The sequence below is a fragment of the Microcaecilia unicolor genome, chromosome 9, assembly GCF_901765095.1.
Source record: "Microcaecilia unicolor chromosome 9, aMicUni1.1, whole genome shotgun sequence".
In the NCBI taxonomy this organism is placed as follows: Eukaryota; Metazoa; Chordata; class Amphibia; order Gymnophiona; family Siphonopidae; genus Microcaecilia; species Microcaecilia unicolor.
The window spans coordinates 146,161,533-146,174,176 of record NC_044039.1 but is presented as its reverse complement, the minus strand read 5'-3'; the positions used below and the strand labels follow the sequence as shown (position 1 = coordinate 146,174,176).

The following is a 12,644-nucleotide window of genomic DNA, read 5'->3' as shown; positions in this document are numbered from 1 at the left end:
CTGTGACCAGGCTAGCTGCTAAGTGCTAATATTGAGCTGAATATTAGTGCTTAGCCAGCTTAAGGCTATATAACCGTCCAGGAGCCCATTCCTGGCTAGCTAAATAGTATTGAATATTGGGTGGTATTCTCCCCCCCCCCCCCCTTTTCCCTTCAATATATCACTTTGGGACCTCCGGTTTGGCAGCCACGCTATCTAGACATGTGTGAAGAAGCTCTCCAGCTGTACCCCCGATTTGTTTTGCTTCTGACTCCTTTGAACTGTGCTGGAGGGAGAATTTGATAATGGATAAAGTACAGAATGAAGCGCTGGTTGTAGCTGCAAAAATGCCAAAGCAGGTAAAGCCCCAAACTGGGCCATCAATTAAAGAACTGTACACGGTCAAGCAGCCCCGAGCCTCACCTTAAAGAAATTATAGACACAAGGTACATGTAAGGTGGGAGATTCAGAAGGGGTGATGACTAAGCTCGCAGGGAGTCCCTTGAAGCTAGCAGAGGCCCTGAATGGGATGAGAGAAAGAACGCTCACTCAAATTTTGCAAGAGTTGAGAGAGGCAAGGTGGTGAATCGTCTGAGGGAGACTCTCAGTGCCTTGGGAGAGAGGATGGATGCAGTGGAAGCAATGGCGATGGACTTCGAGGAGGAGAGTGACGGAGATCAGGAGGATCGGGAGCGCTTATCGCAGAGGTTGGAAAAACTGGCAGACAGCATTGAAGATCAAGAAAACTGCAACAGGCGGTCTAATTTGCAGACTGTGGGTCTCCTGGAAGGGTTCAGCACCTGTGGACTATGTGCAGAGAGCTGATTTGAGTATCTTCAAAGATCTCAAGCCATAGCGGCGGCTGTAGTAGTGGACGCTGAAAAAGCATTTGACCAGGTGGAGTGGCCCTTCCTTTTCTGTGTCCTTGAGGTTATGGGGTTGGGTGAAAGGTTTGGGCAGTGGGTTCATAGCTTATATTTATATGCCATATAGTTCTATTTTGGTAAATGGAGTGCAATTAGAGGAATTTGAGTTGCGTAGGGGAGTGAGACAGGGCTGTCCCATGTCTCCACTTCTGTTTGCCCTGGCCATAGAACCGATGGCCATACAGTTAAATTCGAGCATCTCCCCCACAGTGGTAGGGGGGTCCCCACATTGTTATATGCAGATGATACCCTGTTTGTGGGTACTCCCAAAAAATCATTACCTCCACCATTAGAATAGTTTTCTCAGTTTGCCTCTCACTCTGGGTTTACATTGAATGCGGGTAAAACTGAGGCAGTATTGTTCGGTACTTCTGTGGAGGAGCTGGGTTTCCCATTCCCCTTCCAGCTAGCCACTGAGGGTTTTCGGTACTTGGAGATACAATTGTCTCCTCAGGTAGAGAAAAACTTTATGCATAATATTCTGTTGTTGTCCAAGGACCAGCAGGATCTAGACCAAAGGGGACACATCCCGCTCTCTTGGTGGGGAAGGGTAGCTACGGTGAAAATGATTCTCCCATAGGTTCTTTTCTTATTTGCACAGCTGCCCATAGCAATTCCTTGCACCTTTTTCGCTAAGTGGTCTAAGGAGTTGGTAACATTTATGAGGAGGGGGAAGAGAGCGAGAGTGAGCATACAGCGCTTATCACAGCCAGTGGGCCTTAGGGGGAGTGGGATTTCCTAATTTAAAAATGTACTATCATGCCGTGGTACTTAAGGCACTTAAGGATTATTATGCTCGGCCAGTGCATAAATATTGGCTAAGGATGAAACAAGAATGTATGGGGGATAGCAGAATTTTTTTTTATCTGTGACTGTACCACTAATGCAGACTCGGGAGGGGGTGTTGACTCCTCTGGGAGTTTGGCGTCTGTTCCTTGGTCCTTTGGTGCACCAATGGAAAATCTGTAGAAGAGACATTGGTATTTTGGGTTTACTACACCCACTCAAGTCACCTTAAGAGATTATAGCCCATTCTCTTCACAATATTTTGGTCCCTTGCTGAAGAAATTGAAGGGGGTGGGGTTCAGTCGTTGTGTGGATTTGTTTGTTCATGGAGTCCTTTCTTTCTTATCCGCAACTGCAAGACTTGTTGAATGTGCGGATCCCTTTTTTTCAATATTTTCAACTTTGGGACTTGTTAACAGGTAAAGACGCAGTTTGAAATCTGCAAAGAAAGGAACCCATTAGAACTGGCCCTTTTAAAGTGGGGGGTGGGGATGTTAAATTGTTGTCTAAGGTGTATAATAGTTTGCTTCAGGGGCAGGGCGGGGCTGTTATATCGAGATCATATAAAAGAATGGGAGAAATGGCTCGAGGATATTAAGGGAAATCAATTCTGGGACAGGGTTCACTATTTATGCTGTTAGTGTTCTTCAGGGGCAGCATATAAGCAGATGTAGTATTAGGTGGTGCACAGACTTTACTGGACCCCAGTACAATAGGCATGGGTCTCCTCAGGAAAAACCCAGGAGGGCTTTGTTGGCAAGGCTGTGGGGTGCGGGGAGATTATGAGCACATGTAGTATACCTGTCCATATTGGGCTACTATTTGGAGACATGTTACCAACTGGCTCTCCATTTCCTGGATGGTGTCTGTTCGGGGTTTGTGAGGCTGATCTTGATCTGACCCAGAATGGTTTGCTTCATATACTACTATTGGCGGCTAAGATGGCTCTAGCTCGATCTTAAAAAATGGAAAATGTTCCTTACATTCATACCCAGTTTGCAGCGTGTGGGGAAATTCATAGGCATCATAAGGGTTTTGCTTTTTTGGTGGGTAATCTTTGTATTTGGGTAGGGGAGAGGGAGAGGGGGTTTGTCCTTTTGGTTTTGTACACTATTCTTTGCTTTGATTTTACTTGTTTCTTTAAAGCTTTTGAATAAAAACTAAATACATAACTATAAAATCTATATACATCTATATCTTCAAGCCTTTAAGAAATTCCTTGCCAGCAGCCTGTGGTTCCTTGAGGCCGACAGTGTACCTAAACTGTAGTCCCCCCTCCCACTGTGCCCACGCCCTAATCCCTCCACTCCCCTCATCCCACCCCCATTAAATATCACTGGATGGGCCTACCCATATCAATCTCCCTCAAGGAATTTCTGTAGGTAAAACCATCCTTTTCCCCTCCCTGGTCATACTTTCCTCTCCGTTTATCTGTCAAATTTTTCCATCTCATCTAGTAATCAACACCTGTTTCTCCACTCATGCAGTGAGGGGAGCCTCAACTGCTTTCCAATGCACTGCTATTTCACACCGAGCTGCTACCAACTCCAACCTTTGAATTCTTTTCTCCCATTTCTGCCGTTCCCCCACCTCCATCCTAAAAGGCAAGCTTCAGGGCTTCTTCAGACTATTGCTCCTTGTGGTTATTTATTTATTACATTTGTATCCCACATTTTCCCACCTATTTCTTCACGGAGAGAGTGGTGGATGCTTGGAATGCCCTCCCGCGGGAGGTGGTGGAGAAGAAAACGGTAACGGAATTCAAACATGCGTGGGATAAACATAAAGGAATCCTGTTCAGAAGGAATGGATCCTCAGGAGCTTAACCGAGATTGGATAGCAGAGCCGGTAGTGGGAGGCGGGGCTGGAGGCTGGGAGGCGGGGATAGTGCGGGGCAGACTTATACGGTCTGTGCCGGAGGCGGGGATAGTGCTGGGCAGACTTATACGGTCTGTGCCAGAGCCGGTGGTGGGAGACAGGGATAGTGCTGGGCAGACTTATACGGTCTGTGCCAGAGCCGGTGGTTGGGAGGCGGGGATAGTGCTGGGCAGACTTATACGGTCTGTGCCCTGAAGAGCATAGGTACAAATCAAAGTAGGGTATACACAAAAAGTAGCACACATGAGCTGTCTTGTTGGGCAGACTGGATGGACCGTGCATGTCTTTTTCTGCCGTCATCTACTATGTTACTATTTGCAGGCTCAATGTGGCTTACATGGTAACCGTAAAGGCGATCGCCAATATCGGTATGAACAAATACAGAGTAATGTTTTGGCAGAGTAGAGTTCATGTGCGATAGACGCTTGGGGAATCGTAAGGAGGAAGAGTTATGTCCTGCACGAGCACTTGTGTCCAAAATTCTTTTCTTTTTTATTTAACTTTTCTCATATATACATATGCAGTGGGTTTTGTGAAAATTGCCCACCCTCTCTGTGGGTAAAAGTACATGCTGATGGTTCTTTGCATTTTTGTAGCTATAAGGACCTATTGTTTTGTCTTGACTGCAGTTATTCTATGCCTCTCCCCCAGCAGCTGTCACTCAAGGTAATCACCTAGTCTGCAGGATATACTTTCCATCAATGCCTCTAGTGAATCATGCTTGACCAAAACTGAGTAAAGCTGATATGTCGGCTCATCCTACGTACAGACTGAATGGTGCTTCCCAAAACTATAGGTTGTTGTTTTTGCAACACTGAAGACAGACCGCGATAATCAATACTTAATTTATTTTTGGATCCTGACTTTAATTCATTGAAACTAGATACAGTAGAGAATATTTTATTCAAAGACCCATTGTCCAGAAGTAATCATGGTCCACCAGGCAGTTCCCTTACTGGAAACTTTATCTGGCATTCTGTATCTATTTTTGGCACTTACCTCTAAGATCTGATGGTTAGTAGCAGTAAGATACTAAATGATGGCTAGTATTGACCAAAATGAGGCAAAAGGATACGTATGCCAGCAATGATCGTTCACTAGATATATACACATACAAATTCCCATATGAAACCCAATTCTGAGTCCCTTTCCCACATCCCTTTGGGTTGTAACTACCACACTATGCAGGTCATCCTAGTGGTTCATTCCCATCTCCTTGCCAGGAATCCTCTGTGTTTATTACATACTTTGAATTCCACTACTGTTTTTGTTTCTATCACCTGCTCTTGGAGAGCATTCCAGGTACTAACAACCTGCTCTGTAAAAAAAAAAAAAAGTTCAGGACTAACGGTCACAATATGAAGTTCCAAGGGGTCCTTAGTCCCGAACTTTCTTTCCATCAAGAAAATATTTAATACTCAAGTAGCAAATCTTTTAAGTATTTGAATGAATTTTTGCATATCTCTTGTCCAGGGTATAAAGAAATTAAGTCTGCTATTTTTTATTCCTTTAGTCCCACCAGACCCAGTACAGAATTTGCAGGTGTCATATGCCTATCGGCCAGCAGGTGGAGATAAAAATACAGAATTGTGTTGGCCCTATAACACCACTGTGAAGCTCAGGCAATTTAGTATTTTAACAAAGCAGAAGAAAGTAACCCAGAGATGAATGGAATCCAAGCTGCCATTCTTGCTTGGCTTGAACAAAAAAGAAACATGACAATTTCCAAACAAAAATAAGCTTAACTCTGAGCAAAGATAACATGAACCAATGTCGTCATTCCTCTAGAAAGAGGTCTGAATCAGGTTGTGCCTCTGGACTGCATGGTGGAACTAAATTAGACCCAGTGATTTCTAGGTTACTGGAACCACACTCCCAGTGGTCCCACAGTTCCCACAAAGCACTCACAGACCCAACACACAAACCACAGGATTCTTTATCAGTCCAGACAGGCAAGGCGAACAAACAAATGTGTTTATTCTCCGAACTTAACAGTGGACAGAAAATGTGCAATCAGCAAACAATAACAGGTAACTGAAAAATGGATCAATTAGAAAACTAACTAAACATTTGTTCGCTTTCTAAAAAGTACCTGGGAAGATCAGGACATATACTTGTTCACTGAGCCTTGGCAAAGAGATCCTGCTCTTTTCTTCCGGGCTAGGACTAAACTCAAAACCAGTAACTCCAGGCCAGAGCCCAGAACACAACATTTAAAAAATATACTGCATCTTGCTTCCTGTTTGTGTTAAACTAAAGCGCATTCATTATCTGTAACAGCTTTACAGCAGAGAAACATCACCTGCTGGCCAAATAGGCAAAATACACTTCAGGACACAATGCAGGAAAATATCCAATACATTTTACAGGCTTAAAACACACTGGGCCCCTTTTACCAAGCTGCGGCAAAAGGGGTCGGCGCTGGTGTCAGCACATTTTACACACACACCGAGGTCCCCTTATACCGCAACTGGTAAAAGGGAAGTCTCGCCTTCCTACAGGAAATGGCCATGAGACAAGTAAAGCACTTGCCATGCTGCCATTTCAGGGTGGGGAGCCATTACCGCCACCCATTGAGGTGGCAGTAAGGGGCTCCTGTGTTAACCCGGTTGTAACCAGGCAGCGCACAGCACTGCCCGATTACCACCCGGTACACTCCGGCGCTACAAAAATAATTTTTTTGTGGCACCAGAAATGACGGAGGTACTTCCTGCACAGCGAGCAGTAAACCCGCGTTGGGCTTACCAATGCTTCGTAAAAGGAGACCACTTTTTCTTCACAAATTCTCTATAACCCTACCCCTGACGCAGCCTGTCAAGGTGAAACGTGGCCACGTTGAGTGTTTTTTTTTTTTTTTAATAAATACATTGCCCTTTTTCTACATCAACTGGTCTGCTCTGTGCATTTTCTACTGCAATTGCTTGCAGATCATTACCTCTGTTTCTTCGTGCCAAGCTGAGAAAGGCAAATAAAATGCCCTTTTTCTACATCTACTGGTCTCCTCTGTGCTGTTTTCTACTGCAATTGCTTGCAGATCATTACCTCTGTTTCTTCATGTCAAGCTGGCAGTCTTCGAAACAACCATGGTGCAAGAAAAACACCCCACTGAATTAGCCCCAAAACCAGAGGGATCTCAACTTGGGACCAAAGGAACCTTAGTTGTTCAAGGAAAAACTTTGCAAGCTGCAACTCCATCGCAGCCCTCACCTCCTCTGTCAAGCAGCTGATCTAAAGGCTTTATCTAGAGATTTGCAGAATAAAACACAGGACTCAAAACTCGATTTGTATCAGAGATTAGAATCACTTGAAAAAGAAATGGAAAGCTTTAAGAAGTTAAATGAAACATTTGTTAAGGAAGACTGTATCCAATAAAAAGAATTGAACATTTAGAAAATTATGCTAGAATGAACCTTAGGACTTTGGAATTTTTGGAGTCTGGTTAAGGCTTTTTTGTGATATCTATATTCGCTCCTGCTTAACACTGCTTTGGAAAGACAGTGCTGCAGATATTCCTATTTTTTGGAATTGTTAATTGTTATACATGAATTTATTAACACACTTGAATTGCTTTGACTCCTGAGGCAGGCGCTTGTTGCACCAAAACGAGATACTGTGACGAGTCTATTGCAAATTCGAATTGCTTACAAGTTCACACTTGAACTGCTTTGACTCCCAAGGCAGGCGCTTGTTGTGCCAAAACAAGATACTGTGACAAGTCTATTGCAAGTTCGAGTTGCTTACAAGTTTTGTTAACTGCATATGAATAAACGAGTACTCTTGTGTTGGAACCAAGTTGGTCTACCCCCATTTGTTGTTGTTGGATTGTCTGTTGGTTTGCTAGGGGGCTTCTGCTTTTTGTTGAAATTCTTAACATGTCATCTGAGGGAATTAGGACGCGCTGCTTACACACCCTGAGCGCTTCTTACCTTTAACTTTTCCTTCTGATTTCCTCATTATGCCAAAGAGAAGGGGCAAGGTTGGAGGGATTATTCTTCCTCCTCAACCTGCAACATTAGCTCATCAGACCACTATTAGAGCATATGCGGCCCCTACTATTATCAGAGTAGCTGCTGTTGAGGCAAGGGAGAACCCCAACTTAGCCAGTGAAACTTCGCCGTCGGATTGGGCCTAAACATCTGCCGATCCCGAGTGCAGCGAGAGCAGAGCCACGAAGCAGCAAGGAGGAATCCTGAAATGTAACCAGAGCTGAGACCGGAAGTGTTCTGTATACACAGACACAGGAGTTACCCTCTTTGGTATGTCATTCATCCTTGATGCCACAGCAAGAGGAGGTTACTAGAGATAACCATGGCTCTCTGGAAAATTGGAGGAGACTGGAATGCAGACTCAGAGTTTACTACAACTGACTAGTACGCCTCTTCAAATTCCTTCTGAGACCTAATATAGTAACTTTAGAAGCATTATGGTCTGTCATCAAGAATTTGCACAAGATTTGTGTTTAATTTGTGTCAACTACTATTGCTAACAATGCTCAACTTCAAGAAATTGTTTCCAAATTAAAACTTTAAAAGATCAAGACTAATAATTTGGAAACTACAATGGAGGTGTTAAAAAACTAGTCAGAATGCTCTTGTTCAGGATAGAGGACTGTTTAGGAAAATGTGTTAATTTAGAAAACTTTAACAAGTCTTTAAATTTATGATTGCTCAATTTTCCATAGTCTAATTACAAAATACTTCTAAGGAACTGTTCCTCCGTTTTTGAGGTTGTTGGGATAGTCAGAAGAATTTTCACCTCCTTTGCAAAAAATAAATTTGGCTACCTCTCTCAATTGGCACAATCTTTCCTGCTCTGAATGTTTCTGAATTTCTTGAATCCTCTCAAGAAGCTGTTATTGGAAGAAGCACTTTGTTAGTTTCCCTTGAGTTTCATCAAGATAAAAAGGCTATCCTGATTCTAGGGTCCACGACGGGGGTCAGCAGCTCAAGAAAAAGATCTGGGTGTTGTTGTAGATAATACGCTGAAATCTTCTGCTCAGTGTGCGGCGGCGGCCAAAAAAAGCAAACAGGATGCTAGGAATTATTAGGAAAGGGATGGTGAACAAGACCGAAAATACTATAATGCCTTTGTATCGCTCCATGGAGTGCCCACACCTCGACTATTGCGTTCAGTTCTAGTATCTCAAAAACAGATATAGCAGAATTAGAAAAGGTTCAAAGAAGAGCGACCAAAATGATAAAGGGGATGGAACTCCTCTTGTATGAGGAAAGGCTAAAGACATTAGGGCTCTTCAGCTTGGAAAAGAGACAGATTAGGGGAGATATGATTGAGGTCTACAAAATCCTGAGTGGTGTAGAACAAGTAGAAGCTAATCGATTTTTTACTCGTTCCAAAAGTACAAACACTAGGGGACACTCGAGGAAGTTACATGGAAATATTTTAAAATAAATAGGAGGAAATATTTTTTTCACTCAACGAATAGTTAAGCTCTGGAACTCTTTGACAGAGGATGTTTTAACAGCGATTAGTGTATCTGGGTTTGGACAAATTCCTGGAGGAAAAGCCCATAGTCTGCTATTGAGACAGACATGGGAAGCAACTGCTTGCCCTGGGATTAGTATGGAGTGTTGCTATGATTTGGGTTTCCGCCAGGTACTTGTGACCTGGCTTAGCCACTGTTTGGAAAACAGGATACTGGGCTAGATGGACCATTGGTTCAACCCAGTATATGGCTACTCTTATGTTCTTATGTAAAGTTTTCTATCAGGCAACTGATACTAAGTTTATGGGAGCAAAAATGCAGATGTTCCCAGATGTTTCGAAAGGGACACAAATAAGGAGATAAGTCTGTCACATAACACCATAGCGTTACCCCTAGCACCCACCTGAGGTTAACCTTGTGGCCACCTGGAGGGTCTGGCCCAGCACTGCCCAGGCCCACTTGCACCTGTGCCCCTACACTGGCATACCCTTCACTGCCTGTTGGGTGCCACCCGTTACTTCCCTGGTGGTTTTTACGGACACTAGGGCCACAATCCTAGGGGTCCCACAGTTCCAAGAAAACACCCACAGACCGAGAACACAAACTGCCAAGATTTATCAGTCCAGAACAGTAGAGCTAACAAATTAATTGATTTATTGTCAAAAAAAAGTAGAACAGTGAACGTTAAAAAGTCTAAACAGCAAACATGAACAGGTTAAAACAACTAGGATTTGGTGTTAAATCTAGCTGAACACTTTTTACTATCCAAGTAGTATCTGGGGAGATCAAGGAAAGAAACTGCTCAAAGCAAATAGGGCCTCAGCACAGAGGTCTATTCCTTCCACACTCCCAACTGAGACTGAGTTCTAGTACATTTTGGGTTTTGTCTTTGGCTTCAGGGTCAATCAGGGCATAGAGCATTAGCACTACGGATGCTTGACCAATGGCACTGCAGGTTACTTTTCCCTTTTCTTTTGTGGATGCAGCTACAAAGAAAACAGACCTCTGATATAGTGAGAGCGCACTGACACCACCTGCTGGCCAACCAATGGAAATATTCTGAAGTGGAAAAGAAAATAAAATGTCATAGGGCGCTGCGTAACCCTAGTAGCGCTATAGAAATGTCAAGTAGTAGTAGCAATACAAGTCACCAAGCATGGAAGTCCCCTGTTCCACCCCAGCATCAGGCTGCAACTGCTTTAGGGGCAACGTTTCAGTTAAGGTTTCCTTGTAAATGTATTCTTGTTAGGTATGTATTCTATGATCCTTCATAATTAAGGAAGTCTCACTGTAAGTTAGATTAATATTAAACAGAGGTTAAAACTACTCCATTTTTCCTTTATAATCCTTCATGTTCGTCAGCTTCCTATGATTTGTGAACCTTGCTTCCCGGCTCCCTTCTAAATGGGAAAATTAGGTTCTTACCTTGGTAATTTTCTTTCCTTTAGTCATAGCAGATGAATCCATTACGAGTGGGTTGTGTCCATCAACCAGCAGGGGGAGATAGACAGCACTGAAAACCATAGTGCCTCATGGCCACTAGCTCCATCTGCATCTTCAGTATTTGAAGCTTCCAAAGCAGTGTAACACCGCCAAATATAACAACATGAACTTTCCTCACAGCGGATGAACGCCCCAGAACAGGAGCAACAATTCAAAGGAAGGACAAACTCAACCTCCTGTATTAGAACAGAAATCCTGAAGACTGTTTTCCAACTTCTCCCAATGAGGGAACATATCTACAGGAAAAACTAAACATAAAACCAACATCAATAACACAATGAACCACTGAGGGAGGGCTCATGGATTCATTTGCTATGACTAAAGGAAAGAAAATTACCAAGGTAAGAACCTAATTTTCCCTTCCTTGTCATCAAGCAGATGAATCCATTACGAGTGGGATGTAACAAAGCAATCCCTAGGTAGGGTGGGAACAAGCCACACCACGCGCCAGCACTTGTGCTCCAAAATGCGCGTCTCTCCTGGCAGCCACACCCAGCCTGTAATGTCGGGCAAATGAGAGCTTAGAAGCCCATGTCGCTGCACTGCATATCTCTTGAAGAGAGAGTGCTCCAGTTTCAGCACAAGAAGAGAAATTGCTCTTGTGGAATGTGCCTTAAAGGCTTCAGGCGGAGGCCAGCTAGATAGCAGATATGATGAAAAAAATTGCTTCTTTGAGCCAACGGGCTATAGTGGCCTTAGACGCTGGAGACCCTCTGCGCGGACCTGACAACAGAACAAAAAGGTTGTCAGAGGTTCTGAAGGCATTTGACATGCGCAGATATTGCAACAGAGCCCTTCGCACATCCAGAAGGTGTAACTGCCCAAATGATTCTGGAAACTCCTCTTTAGAAATGGAGGGCAGGAAAATAGGCTGGTTTAGGTGAAACGCTGAAACCACCTTAGGCATGAAGGACGGCACAGTACGTAACATAACTCCGAACTCTGAGAATTGCAGAAATGGGTCTCGACAGGACAGCGCCTGGAGCTCAGACACCCGTCTCGCCCATGTAACGGCCGCCAAGAAGACCGTCTTTAGGGTCACATCCTTCTCCGAAGCTCACCTAAGCGGCTCGAAGGGCGAACACTGAAGGGCCTTTAAAACTAACCCCAGGTTCAAGGTCGGACACGGAGCCCGCACGGGAGAACGGAGCCGAAGCACCCCTCTGAGGAACCATGCTACATCCGAGCAAGCAGCCAGAGAGAGGCCATCGATCTTCCCTCGAAAACATGCTAAGGCTGCCACTTGAACATGCAGGAAATTATAGGCAAGGCCTTTTTGTAAACCATCCTGCAAAAAGTCAAGTATCGACGAGACAGAAGCCTGCATGGGTGTGATTGCTTTAGAAGCACACCAAGCCTCAAATTGGCACCAAATCCTAGCATAAGCCACGGAAGTGGAACGCTTGCGGGCCTGAAGGAGAGTGGAAACGACTATTGGAATAACCTTTGTCTCTCAATTGCGCCCTCTCAATAGCCATGCTGTAAGACCAAAGTGGCAGGCGTCCTCCAAGGTAACCGGTCCCTGTGACAACAGATTCGGCACCAGAGGTAACAGCAGGGGAGCCTCCACCAGCATCCGCTGGAGGTCCGCATACCATGGCCTCCTGGGCCAATCCGGGGCAATGAGAACCACCTCTCCTTGGTGTAGCCGAATCCACAGGAGCACTCGCCCTATCAAGGGCCACGGAGGGAACACATACAGGAGGCCCTGAGGCCAGGGTTGAGCCAAGGCATCCAACCCCTCCAAGCAAGGATCTCTCCGTCTGCTGTAAAAGCACGGGACTTTGGCGTTTGCGCTTGAAGCCATAAGATCTGCTACGGTCGTCCCCCATTTGGCACAGATCTGCAGGAATACTTCGTCTGCAAGTTCCCACTCCGCTGGTCGATTAGATTCCTGCTTAGATAATCAGCTTGCACGTTGCTCTGACCTGCAATGTAAGCTGCTGACAGAAACTGCAGATGTAGCTCGGCACAGTGGCAAATCTGTGCAGCCTGCGCAGCCAGTGCCCTGCACTGAGTGCTGCCTTGTCGATTTATGTAGGCCACTGCTGTCGTGTTGTCCGACAGAACTCTGACAGCCAATCCTTCCAGGGTCAATTGAAAGGCCAGAAGCGCCTGAAATATCACTT

General features: G+C 44.7%; 1 protein-coding gene across 1 annotated transcript in view; it reads right to left on the bottom strand.

The window, feature by feature from the left end:
• Positions 1-12,644, bottom strand: part of INO80 (INO80 complex ATPase subunit) — a 462,811-nt gene that overhangs the window by 296,648 nt on the left and 153,519 nt on the right. The gene's annotated exons all lie outside the window — the stretch shown is intronic.